The sequence below is a fragment of the Protopterus annectens genome, chromosome 1.part2, assembly GCF_019279795.1.
Source record: "Protopterus annectens isolate FY-2018-M chromosome 1.part2, PAN1.0, whole genome shotgun sequence".
Lineage (NCBI taxonomy): Eukaryota > Metazoa > Chordata > Ceratodontiformes > Protopteridae > Protopterus > Protopterus annectens.
In genome coordinates, this window is record NC_056727.1 from 560681649 (window position 1) to 560702516 (window position 20868).

Sequence of the window (20868 nt, forward strand, 5' to 3'; positions counted from 1 at the left end):
ACACATACCTCATTGTTCCAAAATTCAAAATGCTGACCCTCCAGCAGCTTCTTCCCATGCTGGGCAAGGAGTCTTGGCTGGTGACTCTAGATCTCAAGGAGGCATACCTGCACGTCCCTATACGACCAGATTGCAGAAGACACCTCAGATTTCTTGCAGGATCAGAGCATTATCAATTCTCAGCATTGCCTTTTGGCTTATCTACTGCGCCCAGAGTATTCACGAAATGCCTGGCATCAGTAATTGCTCATTGCAGGCTTCAGGGAATTCAAATTTACCCATACCTGGATGACTGCCTAATACAAGCGGACAACAAGGCAAAATTAACAAAAGATTTGGAAAATGTCATACACCTGTTGCAAGCCTTGGGATACACAGTCAACATGCAAAAGTCAAGACTTGTACCATCCCAAAGGATAACATTCTTGGTTGCAGAACTGGATACATCAACTCAGATGGCTTTTCTCACAGAAGAAAAACAAAAGCAACTACCAGCCTACTTCATGACATTAACAACACAAACTCGGCTTACTGCAAGGAAAGTCCTGCAAGCCCTGGGCTACATGGCATCCTGCATAATATTGGTTCCACATGCCAGGCTGCATATGAGAAAGCTACAATGGTACCTAAGGAATGTATGGTCTCGACACAAGCACAGTCTAGAAGCCCAGATTCCAATAATTCCATGCCTGAAGCAAGAATTCCTGTGGTGGGCTCAGGCCTGTCAGTTGAACAGAGGCTTGCCTTTCCACAAACCTCATCCAAGCCAGACCATCACCATGGACGCCTCAGACCTAGGATGGGGGGCACACATGGTGGACAAGTGTATTCAAGGCCTATGGACCCAAGACCAGCTGAATCTACACACAAATCTAAAGGGGATGCTGGCAGTGAAACATGCGATCCAGGCATTCAGACCACTCCTTCAACAGGGTCATCTGCTGATAAGGACCGACAATACCACAGTCATGTGATACATCAACAAACAGGGAGGTACACATTCATATCCTCTATGCCGGATGGCAATGGACCTGTGGAATGTGGCCCTGAATCTCAACATTCAACTTCAGGCCAGATTTGTACCAGGAAAAGAAAATTCTCTAGCAGACACCTTAAGCAGAACTACCACGGATGCTCACGAATGGATGCTGCATCCAGATATCTTCAAAGCCATAACAAAGAAATGGGGACTACCAGAGATAGACCTGTTCGCCTCCCCACACAACCACCAATTGAAGAAATTCTGCACAAGAGCATACCACCCACTTGCTTGGAGGGTGGACTCCCTTTCCTGCAGCTGGAAAAACCTGACAGCATATGCATTTCCACCTCTTCCCTTGATGTACAAAGTTCTACTGAAGATCAGAGAGGATCAGCCAAGGGTAATCCTGATAGCTCCAGACTGGTGAGGCAACATTGGTACCCGCTACTGAGAAGCATGTCTTGGACACACGCATGGCCTCTACCTCTATGTCCCTTACTTCTAACACAGGACAACTACAAGATCCTTTATCCAAACTTGAAAACACTGCAGCTAGCTGCTTGGAATATTGCATAAAACAAAATAACCCAGGCTTATCCCAGAGGGTTAAGGACATTATCCTGGAGACACGCAGACCCTCCACAAGGAAGACTTATTCAGCCAAGTGGAAAAGATACCTCATTTGGAGTGCAGCAAAGGGAGAAAATGTCTCCTTGGCAAACATAGCACACATTCTGGAATATTTAGCAGAACTGTTCCACAATGGCCTGTCTTACTCCTCCATTAAGATTCATGCATCAGCAATTTCAGCAGAATACAACATGGATCCTCCTGTCTTCTCTCATCCTCTACTCAGGCAGTTCTTGAGAGGAATCAAAAATGTAAAACCTCCAAGAAAACCACCTTTACCTACATGGGATCTCAACTTTGTGCTGGAAAAGTTAACACTTCCCCCTTTTGAACCAGCAGCAACAGCAGAATTACAGTTCTTGTCTTGGAAAACTGCTTTCCTGCTAGCAATCACTTCAGCAAGAAGGGTATCTGAGTTACAGGCATTAATGGCAGCACAACCCTTCCTTATCTTCCATCAGGACAGAGTCTCTCTGAGAACTAACCCTACCTTTATGCCAAAAGTGGTCTCCAGAGTATCATTGAACCAAGCGATTCATTTACCTACATTCTTCCCCAACCCACAGAACAGGGGAAAGACTGCTACATACCTTGGATGTGCACAGACAATTACGCTACTATCTGGACAGAACTAAGACCAGCAGAAAAACTGACCAGCTTCTGGTAGCATATGCAACAGGAATGCAAGGAAAAGCAATTTCAAAACAGACAATCTCAAAATGGATAGGAAATTGCATTCGATTTTGCTACTCTTTTCATGGAAAGACAACTCCTGAAAATATCAGACCTCATTCCACAAGAGCTACAGCCACCACTACAGCTTTCCTACGAGGAGTGGCTACCAAAGACATTTTAGAAGCTGCTACTTGGAGCTCCGTGCATACATTTGCCAAGCATTATAATCTTCCCTTATATTCTAGATCCCGAGCAGTTTTGCAACTGCTGTTTTGCAAGGGATCTTAACTACACCATCTTTATCTTAGTGCCTCCTCCCCCAGTTTAGTTATGGTATTCTACCCATATGTTAGGACTGCAGATGCATCCTTGAAGGACATAGTACAGTTTTGTACCTACCATAAATGTAGATGTCCGATAGGTATGCATCTGCAGTCAGGATTACCCACCCTCTGTGGTATTCCTAGGGTATTTACCCCTCTTTTAGCTAGCTGGGGGAATCTATTATGGTGTATTTGTTTGTATATATGTATATATATATATATTTTTATATTGTTTGGAATTATTTGCATTTATCCAAATTTAGCCTTCCTAGAGGGCACCTGGCATCTGGGGCAAGAAACACTGAGGAAAATGGCGTCGGTTGATGCCTTTATACCCAATAAACAGCAGCTATGACGTCGGGTGAAGTGCGACATCAGCCGAGGCCAGACCCAGACTTTGGAATCCGGCCGACTGAAGGGCTGCCTGAGGCAGGACAACCCATATGTTAGGACTGCAGATGCATACCTATCGGACATCTACATTTATGGTAGGTACAAAACTGTACTTTCTCCATACTGAGGAGGGCTTTGAGGGCGTGAATCTTGAGGTTTAGACTTCTGGCATTGAGCGGTATTACCCTTAGTTTTTCTCCATTTTTGTTTTCTAGGGCGGTAGGTTTATCATTTGAGCCTTGCCTATAAAAGGCACTATGGGGGTGGCAAGAGCCTTTGCCAATATCCGGAAGCCCAGGGGTGACAGGTGCAAGCCGTCCCTTGTGAAGCAGCGTGGCTTGTCAAGCATGTCATCCCAGGCAGACAGACATTGGATCCCCTTAGAATGACACCAGTAATTAAGCCAATTATTAAAGCTGATCATTTTGTCTCTGTTTTGTGGCATCATTCTTGGTGAGGGTAGGATACTGCTCAGGGTCAGGGTCATACCGGCCTGGGCTACATAATCTGAGAGCTCCTCTATGTCTCTTTTCATGTAGTCCAGGGAGGTACGTCTCGGGTCGTTCACACTGGCATGGACAATGACTGAGTCATACTTGTACTTGCTGTGGAGTGACCTGAGTGCTTGTGTTGTGGCGGATTCTAGCGCCTTACAGGCAGCTTACTGTGATCTTTTCCTTGTTCAGTCTGGTGAGTGGGACGTCAGTGTGTCTGACTATGGAGTCACCTATAACAAGTGTGTCTGGCATTGTGTTTGGCCTTAAGGGCTGTGACTGTTTAGCACACTGACTTTGAGATCTATGTGTTGCATGTCTTATGTCTTGAGATGGCAGTTGCTTGGGTGTCTGCTTTGGAGGCCTCTGTAGTTTTGGTAGATTTTTGATCGGTGCCTCCGAGTATGTCTTTGTGTGTTTATGTGTTTGTTTTGCAGTTGTGATAGTTCTATGTGAAACTGGGTTTGTCGTATGTGTGGTTTCCTTCTCCTCCTGTCTGGTCTTGCCAGTCCTGAGTTGAGAGAGCTCAGCCTCCAGTTTGGCTATATAGTTGCATCTCTCCCATGTATTTGTGTTTTGTGGGAGAAGGAGTGGGTTGTCTGTGTACATGAGGCAATTGTAACATTGCCTCAAGATGCCCAGATTCACCAGCTGAACAGGAGAGGACGCTAGCAACTGACCCTTCGACATGCTAGAAAAAGTGAAAAAGTTTGCTGTGTAACTGAGTCAGAAGGGACCTATAGGGAAATGGGTACTCAAGGGGATTCTAGGCTAATGTAGTACTTTTAGTATATAAGTACTTTACCTATATAAAAATGCTTTAGGAGCAAGTGCTGAGCTTTTGAGATACAGAATAGACTGCTTAGATTGCAAGTAGAGAAGTTCTAAGGGAAAAATTGAAGAGCAGACTTTACGGAGCCAGAAATAGTTTAACCTTGTTTAACCGGCGCTGCCCGATGGTGCTCTATGGGCAACTCCACGCTAAATCACGCAAAAGCGCGCTAAAGCGGGCTTTATAGCAGGGGGTTTTAAAAGAGCTAGGAATTGACCCAAAATGGCCAATAGACTACAAGTTTCTGGCTGGAACCACTGCTCTAGGGACAAATAGGCCGCTCAGTGCTCCCCACTCCCACTGGTGAACAAAGACGCTTCCTTTTATCCAGATAAGGATATGGAATAGCACAGGAACCAAGACAAAGCCCAGAGATCAGCAAACTCTGAAGACTGGGCTATTCTAGTTCAGTAAGGTGGGAAAACAAGATTTTTTTTTTTGTTTTGTTTTTTTTCTTTTTGCAGAAAACAGAGGAAAAACAGACAGTAAATGCTATAAATGCTTTTAAGCGGCTAGCGCACTTGACTGTGTTAGCCTACAGGTAAAATTAAGCAACAAATAACTTTTTAAAAGTGCAAAACAGTTAATCAACACAAAAACAGTTTAAATAGAATGCAGAGCTGTATAAACAGGCTAAAATGCAGTCGCTAAGCAGTAAATAATCAAAAAGCCAGAAAAAAATACTTAAATCAGTTATAGCAAATACAGTTATAACAAATGCTCTGAAATATACTGTATATTTCCAAAATGTTTGAGAAGGACAGTCAGAACACAAGAAGGTTCAGGTGAAAGAGAAAAAAAAAAAGTTTTGTTTTACTTTTTGAAAGGGAAAAAGGAGGAACAGAAGGCCTTATCAAATGTTCTATCTGTATTAAGCAGAATGAGCTAATGACACTAGACTGGGAGGTGTGTCACAGTAGGGGCGGGCAACTGCAAAGCCACCAAGTATAAGAGCAAGACACCAACAGTGAGGGAGGGTGGGACAAAATAGCCTACAGACAGCAAGCACTAGAGAGACAAATGAAAGTTTTTAAACAGATAAGGATTTGTGAAGATACTGAATAGACAAAGTGCTTTATATATATTAAATTGTAAAAACAGTAATCTGTAAAAATAATCAAAAAAAATCAAGATACTTATATATTGTAGCTCAGTTGCGGTCAACAACTTCTCCAATCTGCACTGTGTGCAAAGACAGAAACCCTACCAAAGTTAGGGCTTAAAAACCAGAACAACTTCTTTTTTTTTTTTTTTTACAAGAACACAAAAGAACCAGCCCCCACTAGCCAAGAGATAATTACACAGAGGAAATGTTTCAGTTTACACAATAGCCTACAGACAGCAAGCACTAGAGAGACAAATGAAAGTTTTTAAACAGATAAGGATTTGTGAAGATACTGAATAGACAAAGTGCTTTATATATATAAAATTGTAAAAACAGTAATCTGTAAAAATAATAAAAAAAAAATCAAGATACTTATATTTTGTAGCTCAATTGCGGTCAACAACTTCTCCAGTCTGCACTGTGTGCAAAGACAGAAACCCTACCAAAGTTAGGGCTTAAAAATCACAACAACTTCTTTTTTTTTTCACAAGAACACAAAAGAACCAGCCTCCACTAGCCAAGAGATAATTACACAGAGGAAATGTTTCAGTTTACACAATAGCCTACAGACAGCAAGCACTAGAGAGACAAATGAAAGTTTTTAAACTGATAAGGATTTGTGAAGATACTGAATAGACAAAGTGCTTTATATATATTAAATTGTAAAAACAGTAATCTGTAAAAATAATCAAAAAATCAAGATACTTATATTTTGTAGCTCAGTTGCGGTCAACAACTTCTCCAGTCTGCACTGTGTGCAAAGACAGAAACCCTACCAAAGTTAGGGCTTAAAAACCACAACTTCTTTTTTTTTACAAGAACACAAAAGAACCAGCCCCCACTAGCCAAGAGATAATTACACAGAGGAAATGTTTCAGTTTACACAATAGCCTACAGACAGCAAGCACTAGAGAGACAAATGAAAGTTTTTAAACAGATAAGGATTTGTGAAGATACTGAATAGACAAAGTGCTTTATATATATTAAATTGTAAAAACAGTAATCTGTAAAAATAATCAAAAAAAATCAAGATACTTATATTTTGTAGCTCAGTTGCGGTCAACAACTTCTCCAGTCTGCACTGTGTGCAAAGACAGAAACCCTACCAAAGTTAGGGCTTAAAAACCACAACAACTTCACACAAAAGAACCAGCCCCCACTAGCCAAGAGATAATTACACAGAGGAAATGTTTCAGTTTACACAATAGCCTACAGACAGCAAGCACTAGAGAGACAAATGAAAGTTTTTAAACTGATAAGGATTTGTGAAGATACTGAATAGACAAAGTGCTTTATATATATTAAATTGTAAAAACAGTAATCTGTAAAAATAATCAAAAAAAATCAAGATACTTATATTTTGTAGCTCAGTTGCGGTCAACAACTTCTCCAGTCTGCACTGTGTGCAAAGACAGAAACCCTACCAAAGTTAGGGCTTAAAAACCACAACTTCTTTTTTTTTTACAAGAACACAAAAGAACCAGCCCACACTAGCCAAGAGATAATTACACAGAGGAAATGTTTCAGTTTACACAATAGCCTACAGACAGCAAGCACTAGAGAGACAAATGAAAGTTTTTAAACAGATAAGGATTTGTGAAGATACTGAATAGACAAAGTGCTTTATATATATTAAATTGTAAAAACAGTAATCTGTAAAAATAATCAAAAAAAAAATCAAGATACTTATATATTGTAGCTCAGTTGCGGTCAACAACTTCTCCAATCTGCACTGTGTGCAAAGACAGAAACCCTACCAAAGTTAGGGCTTAAAAACCAGAACAACTTCTTTTTTTTTTTTTTTTTTTTTACAAGAACACAAAAGAACCAGCCCCCACTAGCCAAGAGATAATTACACAGAGGAAATGTTTCAGTTTACACAATAGCCTACAGACAGCAAGCACTAGAGAGACAAATGAAAGTTTTTAAACAGATAAGGATTTGTGAAGATACTGAATAGACAAAGTGCTTTATATATATTAAATTGTAAAAACAGTAATCTGTAAAAATAATCAAAAAAAATCAAGATACTTATATTTTGTAGCTCAGTTGCGGTCAACAACTTCTCCAGTCTGCACTGTGTGCAAAGATAGAAACCCTACCAAAGTTAGGGCTTAAAAACCACAACTTCTTTTTTTTTTTTTTACAAGAACACAAAAGAACCAGCCCACACTAGCCAAGAGATAATTACACAGAGGAAATGTTTCAGTTTACACAATAGCCTACAGACAGCAAGCACTAGAGAGACAAATGAAAGTTTTTAAACAGATAAGGATTTGTGAAGATACTGAATAGACAAAGTGTTTTATATATATTAAATTGTAAAAACAGTAATCTGTAAAAATAATCAAAAAAAAGTCAAGATACTTATATATTGTAGCTCAGTTGCGGTCAAAAACTTCTCCAGTCTGCACTGTGTGCAAAGTCAGAAACCCTACCAACGTTAGGGCTTAAAAACCAGAACAACTTCTTTTTTTTTTTTTACAAGAACACAAAAGAACCAGCCCCCACTAGCCAAGAGATAATTACACAGAGGAAATGTTTCAGTTTACACAATAGCCTACAGACAGCAAGCACTAGAGAGACAAATGAAAGTTTTTAAACAGATAAGGATTTGTGAAGATACTGAATAGACAACATGCTTTATATATATTAAATTGTAAAAAGAGTAATCTGTAAAAATAATCAAAAAAAAATCAAGATACTTATATTTTGTAGCTCAGTTGCGGTCAACAACTTCTCCAGTCTGCACTGTGTGCAAAGACAGAAACCCTACCAAAGTTAGGGCTTAAAAACCAGAACAACTTCTTTTTTTTTTTTTACAAGAACACAAAAGAACCAGCCCCCACTAGCCAAGAGATAATTACACAGAATCCTCTCCTCTCTTCTTCCACTGTAACTTATAGAATTCTTAACTACCAGGCACATGTGTGGGAATTTATTCTGTTTTGTGCACACAGTTTGTGAGAATACTCTGCCTCGCTTTCTTCAGAGGATAGTTCCTATCTGAATCCTATTGTTTCTGATCTTTCTCAAGTATCTAAACATGCTTTGAAGAATGTGTATGATTGTGCAGATGCAAAAGCTAGGGCCTCTGCTACTGCTTCAGTTTTAAGGAGACATACTTGGGTGCATAACCAGAAGTTTGCTGACAAATTAAAGTCTGACATTTTGAATTCTACATTAGATAAACAGGTTTTGTTTGACCCCTCTGCTACATGGGTCGTCAAACAATGTGATGAACGAGGGAAGTTAATTCGGGTATTGCCCAGGATTTTACAAGACAAGACCCCCCTTACAGATCTCTCAAATCATCTTTCCTTGTTAAAAACAAAACAAAGAATCCCTGCAATCCCTGCCAACTCATGACAAACACAGAACAAAAAAAGAGATGTCAGGAGGGGAACAGCAAAAAACAATGCTTTTTTTCTATAAAGGGGACAGTCTAATGCTTCAGAATGGCTATACCAGCATTCTGTCCCCATCTCCTTCCCTCCTCCTCCTACTTTTCAAAGTCTGTTCCAGCAACTGGCACTTTACATTCCCTTCTAGCAGCAGATTGTTTCAGACTCCTGGATGCTAAAAGTGGTTCAGGAGGGTTACAGGTGGCACTGATTACAAATTCCTCTCCATCCTCCAAATCAATCCAGGTTTTTTCCCCTTGGTTTCTTCAACACCTGCTCACTTTAGGAGTCATGGAATCATTGCATTTAGATCAAAGGGCAAAGGCTTCTATTCCAGAATGTTTCCGATACCAAAGAAAGAGTTTTCATGGAGACCAGTTCGACTTTCCTTTCTCAATCTATATGTCAGTTCAAAATGTTGATGCTTCAGTCTTTGTTTGAGATGTATTTTGAGTGTAATGGTAACATTAGCTCTAAAGGATGCTTATCACATTCTTAAAGCCACAAGCTTCAAGAAATTTATCAGATTCTGTCTGTATCTTGGTCACATTATTAGTTCTCTGCATTACCCTTTGGATTATCTATAGTTCCAAGGGTCTTTGCAAAGCGTCTGGCTTCAGCTGGCAGCAGGACTTTCACGTATTTCTTTATTTAGAGAACTTGTTTATCGCAGTCTTTTCCCAGATGTCGAGTTCTTATCATGAGTTTCATTCTTCTTACCAGTCTAAGTCCAGAAGAATGTACAGAAGTCCTCACTGACTCTGTCAAACAGGATTGTGTTTCTGGACTGACTTCTATATAGCTGTCAGCAAAAAGGCTTTTCTTAAAAGGAGAAAGTGGACTTTTACCTGGGAACTTTCCTGAGCTTCTCCACTCATACTCAAACTTCTGCAACAGATATTTCACGGCATGATTCTCATGATTTACCAAATTTATACACACGAAAAAAAAAACCAATGGTTTATTTAGAAAAAAATGGCCTAACATATTCATCTTCTGGAGTATCAGATTCTAATTTTGCGCTTTGTAAAAAAAAAATAAAAAAAAAACAACCTGCAGTGGTAGAGACAGCAAATGGCTCTAAATCACGGTCTCTCCTTTTCTTCTCAGATACCAAGTGAATCTGTAACTGCAAACACTTCAGATTTTGCTTGGAGAGCCAGTTTATACGGGAGTAAAGGTACAAGGCCCGTGGAATGCCTCAGTCAGACCAAAGCACATAAATGTTGGAGATATTGGTTGTGATTCATGCCTTGAAATCTCTTCATCCTCTATGGTTCCCTGGACCTCTTCAGGTAATTGCAGACAACACAGTGATGTGGTACATAAACAAGCAGCTGGCACCAAATCATATCCTTTATGCAGGCCGGCTTTGATGCCTTCAGAGGTAGCTGTTCAGCATTCTGTAATTCTCCAAGTGTCATATGTTATGTCGGTGCCAAATATAGTGAAAAACAAGCTGGGCAGGACCAGAATAGACCCTCATTAATGGAAATTGAAGGGAGGAGTCTTCTAGGAATCAATCCAGTTGTGGGAAACTCATTAAGGAGATCGGTTTGCCTTCTTTCAAAACAGACAAATGACCAAATTCTATTAAGCAATCCTGGAAAACCGATGCATTTTTTTCCTGTGGCCAGTGATATTCTTTTATGTATTTTTACCCTTTCCACTGATATCAAGAGTAATTCTGAAGATTCGGTAGGACTCTCCAAAAATCTTCGTGGTGATTCCTTCTGGAACCAGACAACATTACTTTCTCCCTTCTGTGGAACTGGTCGAGGCAGTTACCTCAAGGTTCCTCACAGACTGGATCTACTCACACAAGTCAAGGGAGTTTGATATACCATAGTCTCAAACAAAGTCAGCTAACTGCCTGGATTATTCCATTTTCATTCTTTTTAGGCACCTCTTTCATGAGGGCATGTAGTAAAGGAGCAAGAAAACCTGCTACCAGGAAGTCTCATAGTGGCAAGTGGAAAAAAATTTCCAGTTGGCATCTAGCCAGTAACCAAGGTCCCACCAAGGATAATGTATCACTGGTTCTGAAATATTTGTGTGAGGTACTTTCCTCTGACCTGTCTTATTTTTCTTTCAAGGTGCGACTTTTGGCCATTTCAACATGTCTACCCATGGATCCTCCCCTTTCTTCGTTTTTGGTGAAACAATTTCTGAAGGGGGGTTTACATCCTGGGAATCATAGAAAACAGCATCTTCCTGGGATCTTAAATTTGTCCTGGAAGAGTTAACAATGTCTCCTTTTCAACCAGCTCATCAGGCAAATTTAAGGTTCATCACATGGGAGACTGCTTGAAGTGCATTTTGCGTTTTTTAATCTGTAATGGTTGGTGAACCCTATATGGCTTTCTTTAGAGATAGGGTCTTAAGATGAAATCCCTCATTTATGTCCAAAGTTGTTTGAGTTTACTTTGAATCAAACCATCAATCTTGCCGTGTTTTATCCAGATCCTTAGAACTAGAGTGAAGTAATTCTACATACTCTGGACATGCAAAGGTAGCGCAGGTACTATCCTGACAGAATCAGGTCCTTTAGAAAAGCTGTTCAGCTATTCATTTCTTATGATTTGGCTAAGAAGGGAAATGTGCAAAAACACATTATTTCTAGGTGATTGCCCTTGGCTATTACCTTTTGTTATACTCACCATGGTAAATCAATTCTAGGCAGTATCAAGGCTCACTCTACTAGAGCCTTATCATCATTGGCGTAGTAGAAAGAGGATAGATGGTAGAAGCATTCTAAAGGAAGCAGTTTGGTCCTTTGTACATGTTTTTACAAAGCATTACAAACTGGCTTCCATTTTCATGTCCAGGACTGATTTTGTTAGGACCATTCTCTAGGAGCTCCTTGTCCCTTATCCTTCCTTTTCGTAGGTTTGGAAGTCTGTCCTTATAGCCTAAAGGCTACAGCAGCAGTGAGAGTGATAAATAGTACAGTTGTGTAGGTTGCACATACCATAACAGTAGATGTTCAAATTCCTCACTGCGGCAGTAGCTGCACTCACCTGCCACCCCCCTACTTCTCTGTATAGCCAGTTGATGGGATGCAGACATTATACTTATTGTTATTTCTTTAGATGTTCAAGATGAGTAAGCGCTTTAGATCATTATGGGCAAGAAAGTTCTGAAGTTTTCTTCACTTTGACTGCTGATTTCCCTCAAATGGGCTGACGCATCAGAAGTCAGAGTGAAGGTGTGATAGGGAGACAAAGCTTTGTGAAGCTGTCTGGTGGTTGTATCCTAGGCAGGATGCACTCCATGTAGCCAAAAGGCTACAGCAACAGTGAGGAATTCAAATGTCTACTGTTATGTGCAACTTGCATGTCTATTTTCTTATTTGTGGATGGACAAGTGGAGCAGCCATGCTCTGTCCAAATTTCTGTGATTTAAAATGAAATCCAAAGCATCTTTCATACTTCCAGTTTCCTGAAAGAACATATTTCTCACTTCTCCCTTTATTCTGATTGTGTTGTATGCTTGTTGTAATTTAATTTTCCAATTTTATTGTGCACATTTCACTTTTTAAAAATCAGCTGTGCAACCCAGTGTAAGGCACACAATGGTTCCTGCTTTACAAATTGTCCTGATGATGCAGTATGCATTTTGATAATCCAGGTGAAGGAACAATGCAATTAATTTTAGTAATGAGGGGCCAGCTCTTTGTGGTGTTCTTGTTGCTGGAGGCACCAGATATTTACTTGTCCAGAAGGGTTATGTTAATAACTTATGGTGCCAGTCACAGTTGTAAATTATATTGTGTGGATGCAAGGTTAGATAAAAAAAAATATATAGGTTACTATCAAATGTACAAAAGTCAAAAGAAATTCAGATCAAAAGACCGACTCACATGTCTAATCTGATTTCGGAATGTTGAAAAGGTCAGAATGTTGTAAACACATTTCCAGTTACGAATTTGACTTTTGTCGGCATCCGTAGACTGCAGTTCTGTACTGCACGTCATGTAAAGATTTTGCAGGGGGGCAAGCCTCCCTGGCACCCCCCCCCATATGGGGGCTGCACCCTTCGCAGCCCCCACAGATTGTATATGCCCACTCTGAGATCACACTACAGTGGTGAAAAGTGTATATTTCCCGATCTGCACTGTACCACAATCTCTAGTAATGAGGGCGACCACACATAAAATAAAAAATAAAAATAAAATACAAATAAAAATAAAAATAAATACATATAAATGCACAGTGCATTTGCTGAACCTGAGACTAACAAACCTGAAGGTTCGGCAACATGGGATTCAGCCAACTGTAATACGACATCCTGTGTTCGCTGAACCTTCATTTGTTATTTATTTTGATGGTAAATATATATATATATATATATATATATATATATATATATATGTATATAAAAACATTGAAATTTCGCAACGTTGAAATTCAAAACATTGAGACCAAAACATCGAAATCTCAAAACACTGAAAACCCAAAACAATGAAAACTCAGAACATTGAAAGTGTGCTTTATAACGCTGAAAACTACAATGCACATGTAGATAAGATCCCCTCCACCTATAACAGCAGCTAATGAACACACTTTCTACTATGTTTCTGTAGGGGGGCAAGCCGCCCTGCACCCCCGTGTGGAAAAAAGTTAATTTCCTAACCTCACTGTATCGTGATCGCCATACACTGAAGTTAGTAGTGCAATCTTGGAGTGGATATATTTAATTTAAGGGGGATGTGTGGGGCAGAGCATAGTAGAAAATGTTGGTGCCATCATCTCATCTCCTTTATCTTCTTTGTGCCCCCTTCGTGCCCCCTTCCCTCCCTCCTTCCTTTGGGCTGCTGTAACTCTCTCTCTCTTATTTTCCTATGTTCATACGTTCATAGATTCATAAGTTCATAGATTAGTACTAAGCTAACTGCCCTTGCGAGCCATTTTAAACTTAGCCAATTATCCCTTGTGAGACTCAAACCCTGCACCTTGTGTTTGTAAGGCAAACACCTTAACCATTAGGCCACCCACCCAACCAAAACAACACCAATGTAATCGACATGATTCGAACCTGTGCAGGGAAACACCAATGGATTTCATGTCCATCGCCTTAACCACTCGACCACAATTACAACACCCATGTCCTAGATTTTGAACACATCATTATTGAAGTAACAAATATTCCTGTGTACAATATGATAATCTATGCATACTTATGATACCGCACTGCATATATCTTCCTATATTAAAAAATGTATTCATATAAACCCACATAACTGTTACTTTTAATAGAAGCTGTAAATGATGTAACTGATGTCCAAGATGTCTGAATAATAGAACTGTTGCTCATGAATGAAACTGACTGTAAATGATGCAAACTATGCAAACGTGATGTCCATGATGTTTGTATAAATGGAGCTTTTCCCCCTAGGCCTTCATTGAAAAAGAGCATTGCTTATTCGGGCTTTCCAAGTAAAGAAATGCCAATAAATGTAGTTATTTTTTTTTTTTTAATTTATCTGCATATCTATACTGGCAATAATTTCCCAGCACTAGTTTTTGTGTGTAAGTGTGACCTACCCAGAACAAAAAATAGGTAAACTTGAGCAGAAAGGTTGAGTTAACAGTAACATAACAAAATAAAGAGTTGCATTTTTATACTGGCTTAAAATTGAAAGCATCTGCTGATGCAGCCTTCAATCCTCTGCATGCCTTCTGTCACCAGCACAAGGTCGCACTCCCAGAATGAGGAGAATGCCCAAAAGTCAGCCATGTTGTACATCACCGGTAACTTTTTTTTTTTTTGCTTTCAGAAGTGGCACCTGTGACTAACCACATAGGATATGTTAACCAGTTAGTTATCCACTGCACAATATTTATGTTCAGATTTGCAAGTTTTTCAACAATGCCTCTATTGGGAATAGTGTGAAGGGCCATGGCCAGGTCTAGCTATACTCTCTCCACTACATAGTCACTGTTTACTACTTCAGTTACTTCTTCAAAGAAATTAATGTAGTTAGAGGCAGGACCTGCCTTTGACAAAGCCGAATTGATGAGGGTCTAGGGTTGAGAGATTTTCGGTATCAAAATTCAAGAGTAAATAACAACAAAACCAGCAGAACATCACTACACATGAATGCATTTATTAAATAGTTGAATAGTTAAGCTCTTTCATCCTTGGACGAATACTAGGACTTCTTCAGACCTAAACATTTAGTATTAAAATGCCTTTATATAACAGATTAATGAGGTTGCAATAATGCATTCCATAGCTTTACATTTGAGGCTAGTGAGGCTAATTACTATAGAGTTACCAGAGTCTGTGGTTGGGCCACCCTTTTGTAATGGCATTACACTGGCTGTTTTTCAGGCTTGAGAAATGTAACCAGTTTCTGACTTAGATTAAAGAGATTATTTAGGGGTTCAGAAAGGCTGTTTTTGGCACTCGTAGGCAACCTGTTATGTTATCACGGCTCATGGATGAAATATTCTTACTTTTTGCGATGGCTGTGAGAACTTGTTCAATTGTAATTAAAGGGTTCACTGGTATTGTAGAACGTGTGGAACAGCTATAACTGTGGTGGAGTAAAATTTGCACTAATTTTTTTATCTAGGATATTTGCGGTTTCCTTTGGGTCAGAGGGTGTAATATTATTATGGACTTGCTCTGAACATTGTAAGGTATTGGTTTTTAACTTCCTGACGTAGTTAAAGAAAGATTTGCAGTTATTTTTGGTTTTAGTAGCTGTTTTAAATTTGTACTCTGGTTTAAGCTTCCTAATTGTTTATAAGCTCTTTGTTAGTTAGCTTAAGTGTGCTGTTAAGGTAGGTAGAATGAGACCTGTTATAAAACCGTTTCCTCTTGTTATGTAATTCAGTTATATGAGTATTCCACCATAGGGATTTGTTTTCAAATGTTTCATTATATTTTGTGTGGATAGGCACTACCTTTTCAATACAACTATTTTAGTGGAAGTGGAAGTCAGAGGCATAGGTAGCAGCTTTTGGAGGAGGATTACAGCAGAATGTATTAAAATATGCAGTAGAAACTATGAAATTCTCTCAAGGTGTACAAAAGTTCAAAAGTTTTAAATGTTCTCTCTGAGTGAATGAGGGAAGTTGCAAGGTTTAGTTGTGTTATCTTGAAGTATATTTGTTGAGGTCAGATCATAGGTTTGTAGGTTCAGAGGTGAATACTAGGCAGTCATTCTGCAGACTATTATTTATTTTATTTATTTATTTATTTATTTTTTTAATTTTTTTATTTTACATTTGTTGACCGGGCTAGTCCAGCTGGATATATGTCCATTTTCAGTGGAGGCCCGGGGAGAAAAGCTCCAACGTAATTTACATATAATTCACAGAAACAGTCAATACAAGGTAAAAATTATTAATACATTGAGACAGAACATAAAAATACTTGCAGAGAGGCATAGTCAAAGCAGGACATTATTTAAACAGAGTTTAATAGACATTTGCTATACAGATTCTAAAATATAAGTATATAATATGGAAAAAGGAGAAAAGAAAGTGATAATAAACATTTTTTTTTTTTTACTTATGTCTATAGTATGTTATGTGAGGAGGAATTAAGAAGGGAAGGAAAAAAGAAAGGTTAATCTGGGTTGTTACAGGAACAAAGCCAGTGCTTATTAAGATGTGTTTTCAGCTGTTTTTTTAAAGAGTGGAAGACTAGACAAAGATGAGATATCAGATGGTAGTTTGTTCCACATTTTTCCAACAGAGTTGGAAAAGAGGCTATTACATGCCTTTCCAATAAAACGGTGACCAAAGGTGAGAATTAAATCCTGTATCAGTGTGTCCAGGTGAAGAAGAGGAAGAAGTAGATGATGTGAAATGGCTGGGCAGTATGTTGGAAGAAAAGGGTCTACTTTGAATTAACAAAGTAAAATGTAGTGTGCCTTTTCTGTTCTGTATGACTTTACTGATGTCTAGAAGACTGACATGAATCATTGTTCTTGGAGTTGTCTACCATGGAAGGCTACCACAAAAATACCAGTGGTTTCTACTTGTGGATCTCCCTGGACATGGGCATTCCTCCCAAAAAAAAATAAATAACCTCCAGTGGTATGTCAGTCTGTGTCATTGGAGTGTTTGTGATGACTTCATACTCCTCTGTTTAAGAGGAGGCTGTGAAAGCTGTCCTAGTATAGAATGAGGGCTAGGAGTTAAACTTTTGGCTCTTCCTGGTCCTGGAGTTGATTGATGAATTTCTAGACCTCAGTGAGTTTAGCCACTTTTGATATGTGTGGTTGTAGATGGTCACCCTACAGGTATTGTGCTGTTGCTATTTTTGGGGGAGGGGGACTGGTTTGTTCCTACTGATAGGCTGGATGCCTTTTGGCACATCCATATCTGTGTTATGCACAGGTGTCTCCTTCTCTCAGTTTGCAAATGATTAGTCCAGATAAAATCACCTCAGCTAGTACACGTAGAAGACTCAGGTAGTTTATTCATTTAAGCAGGTAGATGGACCATTGTTCCATTAGAACAAGAACACTTGTCCATCTACCTGCCTAACTGAATAAACTACTTGAAACCTCAAAAAAGCATCTTTATTCCTCCCATGGAGAGGTTATCAGAGAGAGAAAGTCTCCTAGATCTGCAAACTAAAGCGATTTTATTTGGACTAATCCTTTGTACTCGGTTTCTTGTTAGTCCTGTCACCTTCTGGGTCGTAGGAGGGGGATACCAGACTTCACTCGAGCCCTCTGGATTACCTCTCTCTTCTGTTCAGTTTGGATAGGAAGCATTTCCAGTAAGAAGAGTTGACATTTGAGCTTTCCTCAAATCACATAGTTTATAGAGTGGAGTATTGGACTTAGTGACTAAAGCGTTGCAGAAGACGGATGTCCTAGTTTTCACTTAAATGTCATCCATGGACTCACTGGAGGCAGCCATGGTATGGACAAGTTTCATAGGTACAGTCTCTTAAAGGTCTGCATAAACTGGAGGAAATCCTCCCTTGCCTCAGCCCAGAGGAGTCCTTTATCTGAGTTGAGATGGATATTCTCCAGTGCCAGTTTTCTCCTACGAGTGGACGCAAGCGTTTATGGCTTTTGACTTCTGGTTGAGGATGTGGTGCAGTTTCCAGATATCTATTCTGCTGCATCTCTTTGCCTGATGGTGGCCATGCACTGCGTGTTTTTTGGATGCCTGAAAATGTGGTTGTTGCAGTGAAATATGTATTGGTAGTGACTTCAAAGTTGCAATGCCCTCATAGACCTGTTACTGACACTTGGCTTTTGTTGCCAGGCTCTGTAGTAGTGAACTATCCCTATTAACCTTTTGATGGGCCTTCTGATCCTTCTCTTGAACCTGTCACAGATTTTTGATAAGGGTTTCCTTTCTATTAGACTGGGAGCTCATCTAGGTTTCCATACTGTGTAGGGAATGTGGTCTCCCTGGAAAAGGGCTTTCCATATCAAACCATTTAGAGCTCACAAAGTGGTCATGGCTCTGAAAGCTTTAAGAAGAAGCTGCTCTCAGGACTTCTCCTGATTTGAGTTAGGCAACCCATCGATTGTGTGGTGTCTAAACAAAGCAGGGGAAACAAGTCTATAGTTTTTGTGTAGGGTGGTGATGGTTAACCTGCATAAGGGTCATAGTCCAAGGCATCCTACTCTCAGCTGTTTACTTTCTCTTAGGAAAGTGATTGAGTTGGCAGATACTGTTAGCCAGGTCTCCAGTCTTCTCCTGTCGTTCCAGATGCAGAGTATATAGCTGGTCAGGGTTTTACAGAAGTGGTGCACCATAGAGATTGACCAGTTTACTAATAGGGAGAATGTGATTCTTCTCTTCTGCTTTATAGAACAGTGTAAGGAGTAGGTTGTGGTGGACACATACTCCTACCCATAGCAGGAGAGGTTTATGTACATCTTCCGTTCCTGCAGATTATATGCCTTGGTGCAAAGTTCAAGGAAGAAAGAACAAAGCTCATTTTTGCTGCACAGTAGTAGATAGGAAGGTTATGCTTTCAGGCCCTGTAGGTCCTAATGGCGCAGGAAACCCTGCTGGTGCTGGCCAGTGATGCCCTTTGGGCTGGAACATGTAGATGTTCATCGTGTTACCCTGCTGCAGTCATCACACTTGGGTCATCCTGTCGTCAGGTGGTCCCGCAGTCGGCCGGAATTCCAAAGTCTTGGTCCGGCATCGGTTGCTGTCTCCTCTTCCCTGATGTCAGTGCGCCAGGGGTATATATAATGCAACCAACGCCATTTTCTTCAGTCCTTCTTGCCGCGCTGTGCCCGAAGCATAAGCAGTTCGCAAGTGCCAGTCGGCCGACTCCTGAGATTTTCGAATTCGAATTTCAGACCGAAGTCATCTATAAAGCTAAGTACCCCATTGGGGAAACTTTGCTTGCCTCAGACCGATGTCAGAAAAAGTTAACAATTGTATTTCTTGTGGGAAGCAAATACCTCATAAGGATTTTCATGCTTATTGCATACCTTGCCTAGGCCCAGACCACGACGTCACTACTTGTCGGTTTTGTGCTAGGTTTAATAAGCGTACTATTAAAAGACGCTTTGATTTCGCACGGCACTACTTCGGTAGGAAATTTAACTACACCATGCCGTCGGAGCAACCGACTACCGGTGTGCACAAAAAACGCAAGGATAAGGACAGACAGCCCAGGCCTAAGCCAGATTCCGAGGCCTCGGCTGATCCGGTCTCCGGTTCTCCAGTCCTCAGTGATGCTCCGACGCAGCCCCTGACTACCGCAGATCTGGAACCCGAGACCGCTACGGAAATTTTGACGTAATGCACCAGGCCGACGCAGCCATTTAGTTCAGGCCCTTCCGACGACATTGCTACAAAAGACGCCGGTGCTACAGAAACGCCATCGGTTTCTGAAGGCGTTTTCAGACCGACTCTCACCATTAAAACGTTTCCTAAGTCGAAGACTCCTACTAAATCTAAAAGGACTGCACTTCAGTCGCCTGTTCAAGGCCCCATGCCTAAGAAACAGATGCTCAAAATGGCTGAAGATTTGATTTCTTTAATCAGGGGTTCCCAGCCCCCTCCTGACAAAAGGCCTAGACAAGAGGAAGATTATACATCCTCTGAACAAGTGTCCATTTCTTCAGACTCCTCTGAGGACCAAGATTACTCCTCCTCTCCTTATGAAGATTCTGATGCTGAGGACTCTATTCCCTCAGCTTCTCCTCCTGAAGACTACTCCTTTGGGGAAACTTTACACACTATGAGGGAACATTTTCACTGGGAAGGTCAGGACTACTCTGACTCTAAGAAAAGGCTCAGAGAGTTTCTTTTACTCCCCCAACACAGACCACTTGCCATCCCACCAGTTTTGGACATTGTGGATGATGTCTATTTAGAATCCAGTTTGAACCCAGACTCTCTACCTCCTGCTCCGGCTAAGCCTGACAGATACTATAGAGTGTCTGATTCCCACAAATTTCTTTACAAAAGCCCTGTAGCTGACCCAGAGACTATCTCCCAGGGTCCCAAGGGGGCTAAGGCTTCTATGGCTAAAAAAACAGTACCTGCTGAGAGGGATTCCAGAGCACTAGACAGGTGGGGGAAAAAGGTTTACACCTCAGCCACACTAGCTATAAGGGCACTGAATTGTCAATTTCACATGCTTAAGTATCAGCAATTCCTAATCTCTCAGTTAAAGCAAAAAATAACCACTCTCCCTCAGCAATCTGACTTGAAAGAAGTACAGGATCTGTTGCATGCCACTGAGCAGGTGGGCAAACATACATTACAATGTGGAATGTAGAAACACTGGAAACAGACCACCACGATAAATGGAAATATTTTAATGTTCAAGGACAAGCGCTTTCGCGTACATAGAAGCACGCTTCTTCAGATCCATAAAAACAACATTTCGTGGGTGTCATATATATACTAAAAAGTTCTCATTAGTAAAAACAATCAATTAACTAATCAAGCTGAAAACCAATATCTTATTAATGAGTGAATGAACTAATTTAGTATACAAAACATTTTCTAAAAACGGCAATTATATACTTTTCAAACATTATTCAGAATGTATTAAAAACATTTAAGACTATTT

The 20868-nt window shown here is 40.2% G+C and overlaps 1 protein-coding gene and 1 non-coding gene across 3 annotated transcripts in view; one reads left to right on the forward strand and one right to left on the reverse strand.

The window, feature by feature from the left end:
* Window positions 1-20868, forward strand: part of LOC122790148 (adipocyte plasma membrane associated protein) — an 893349-nt gene that overhangs the window by 458708 nt on the left and 413773 nt on the right. The gene's annotated exons all lie outside the window — the stretch shown is intronic.
* TRNAS-UGA lies at window positions 13855-13936 on the reverse strand. The gene has a single exon. It is a non-coding gene; the product is annotated as a tRNA-Ser (tRNA).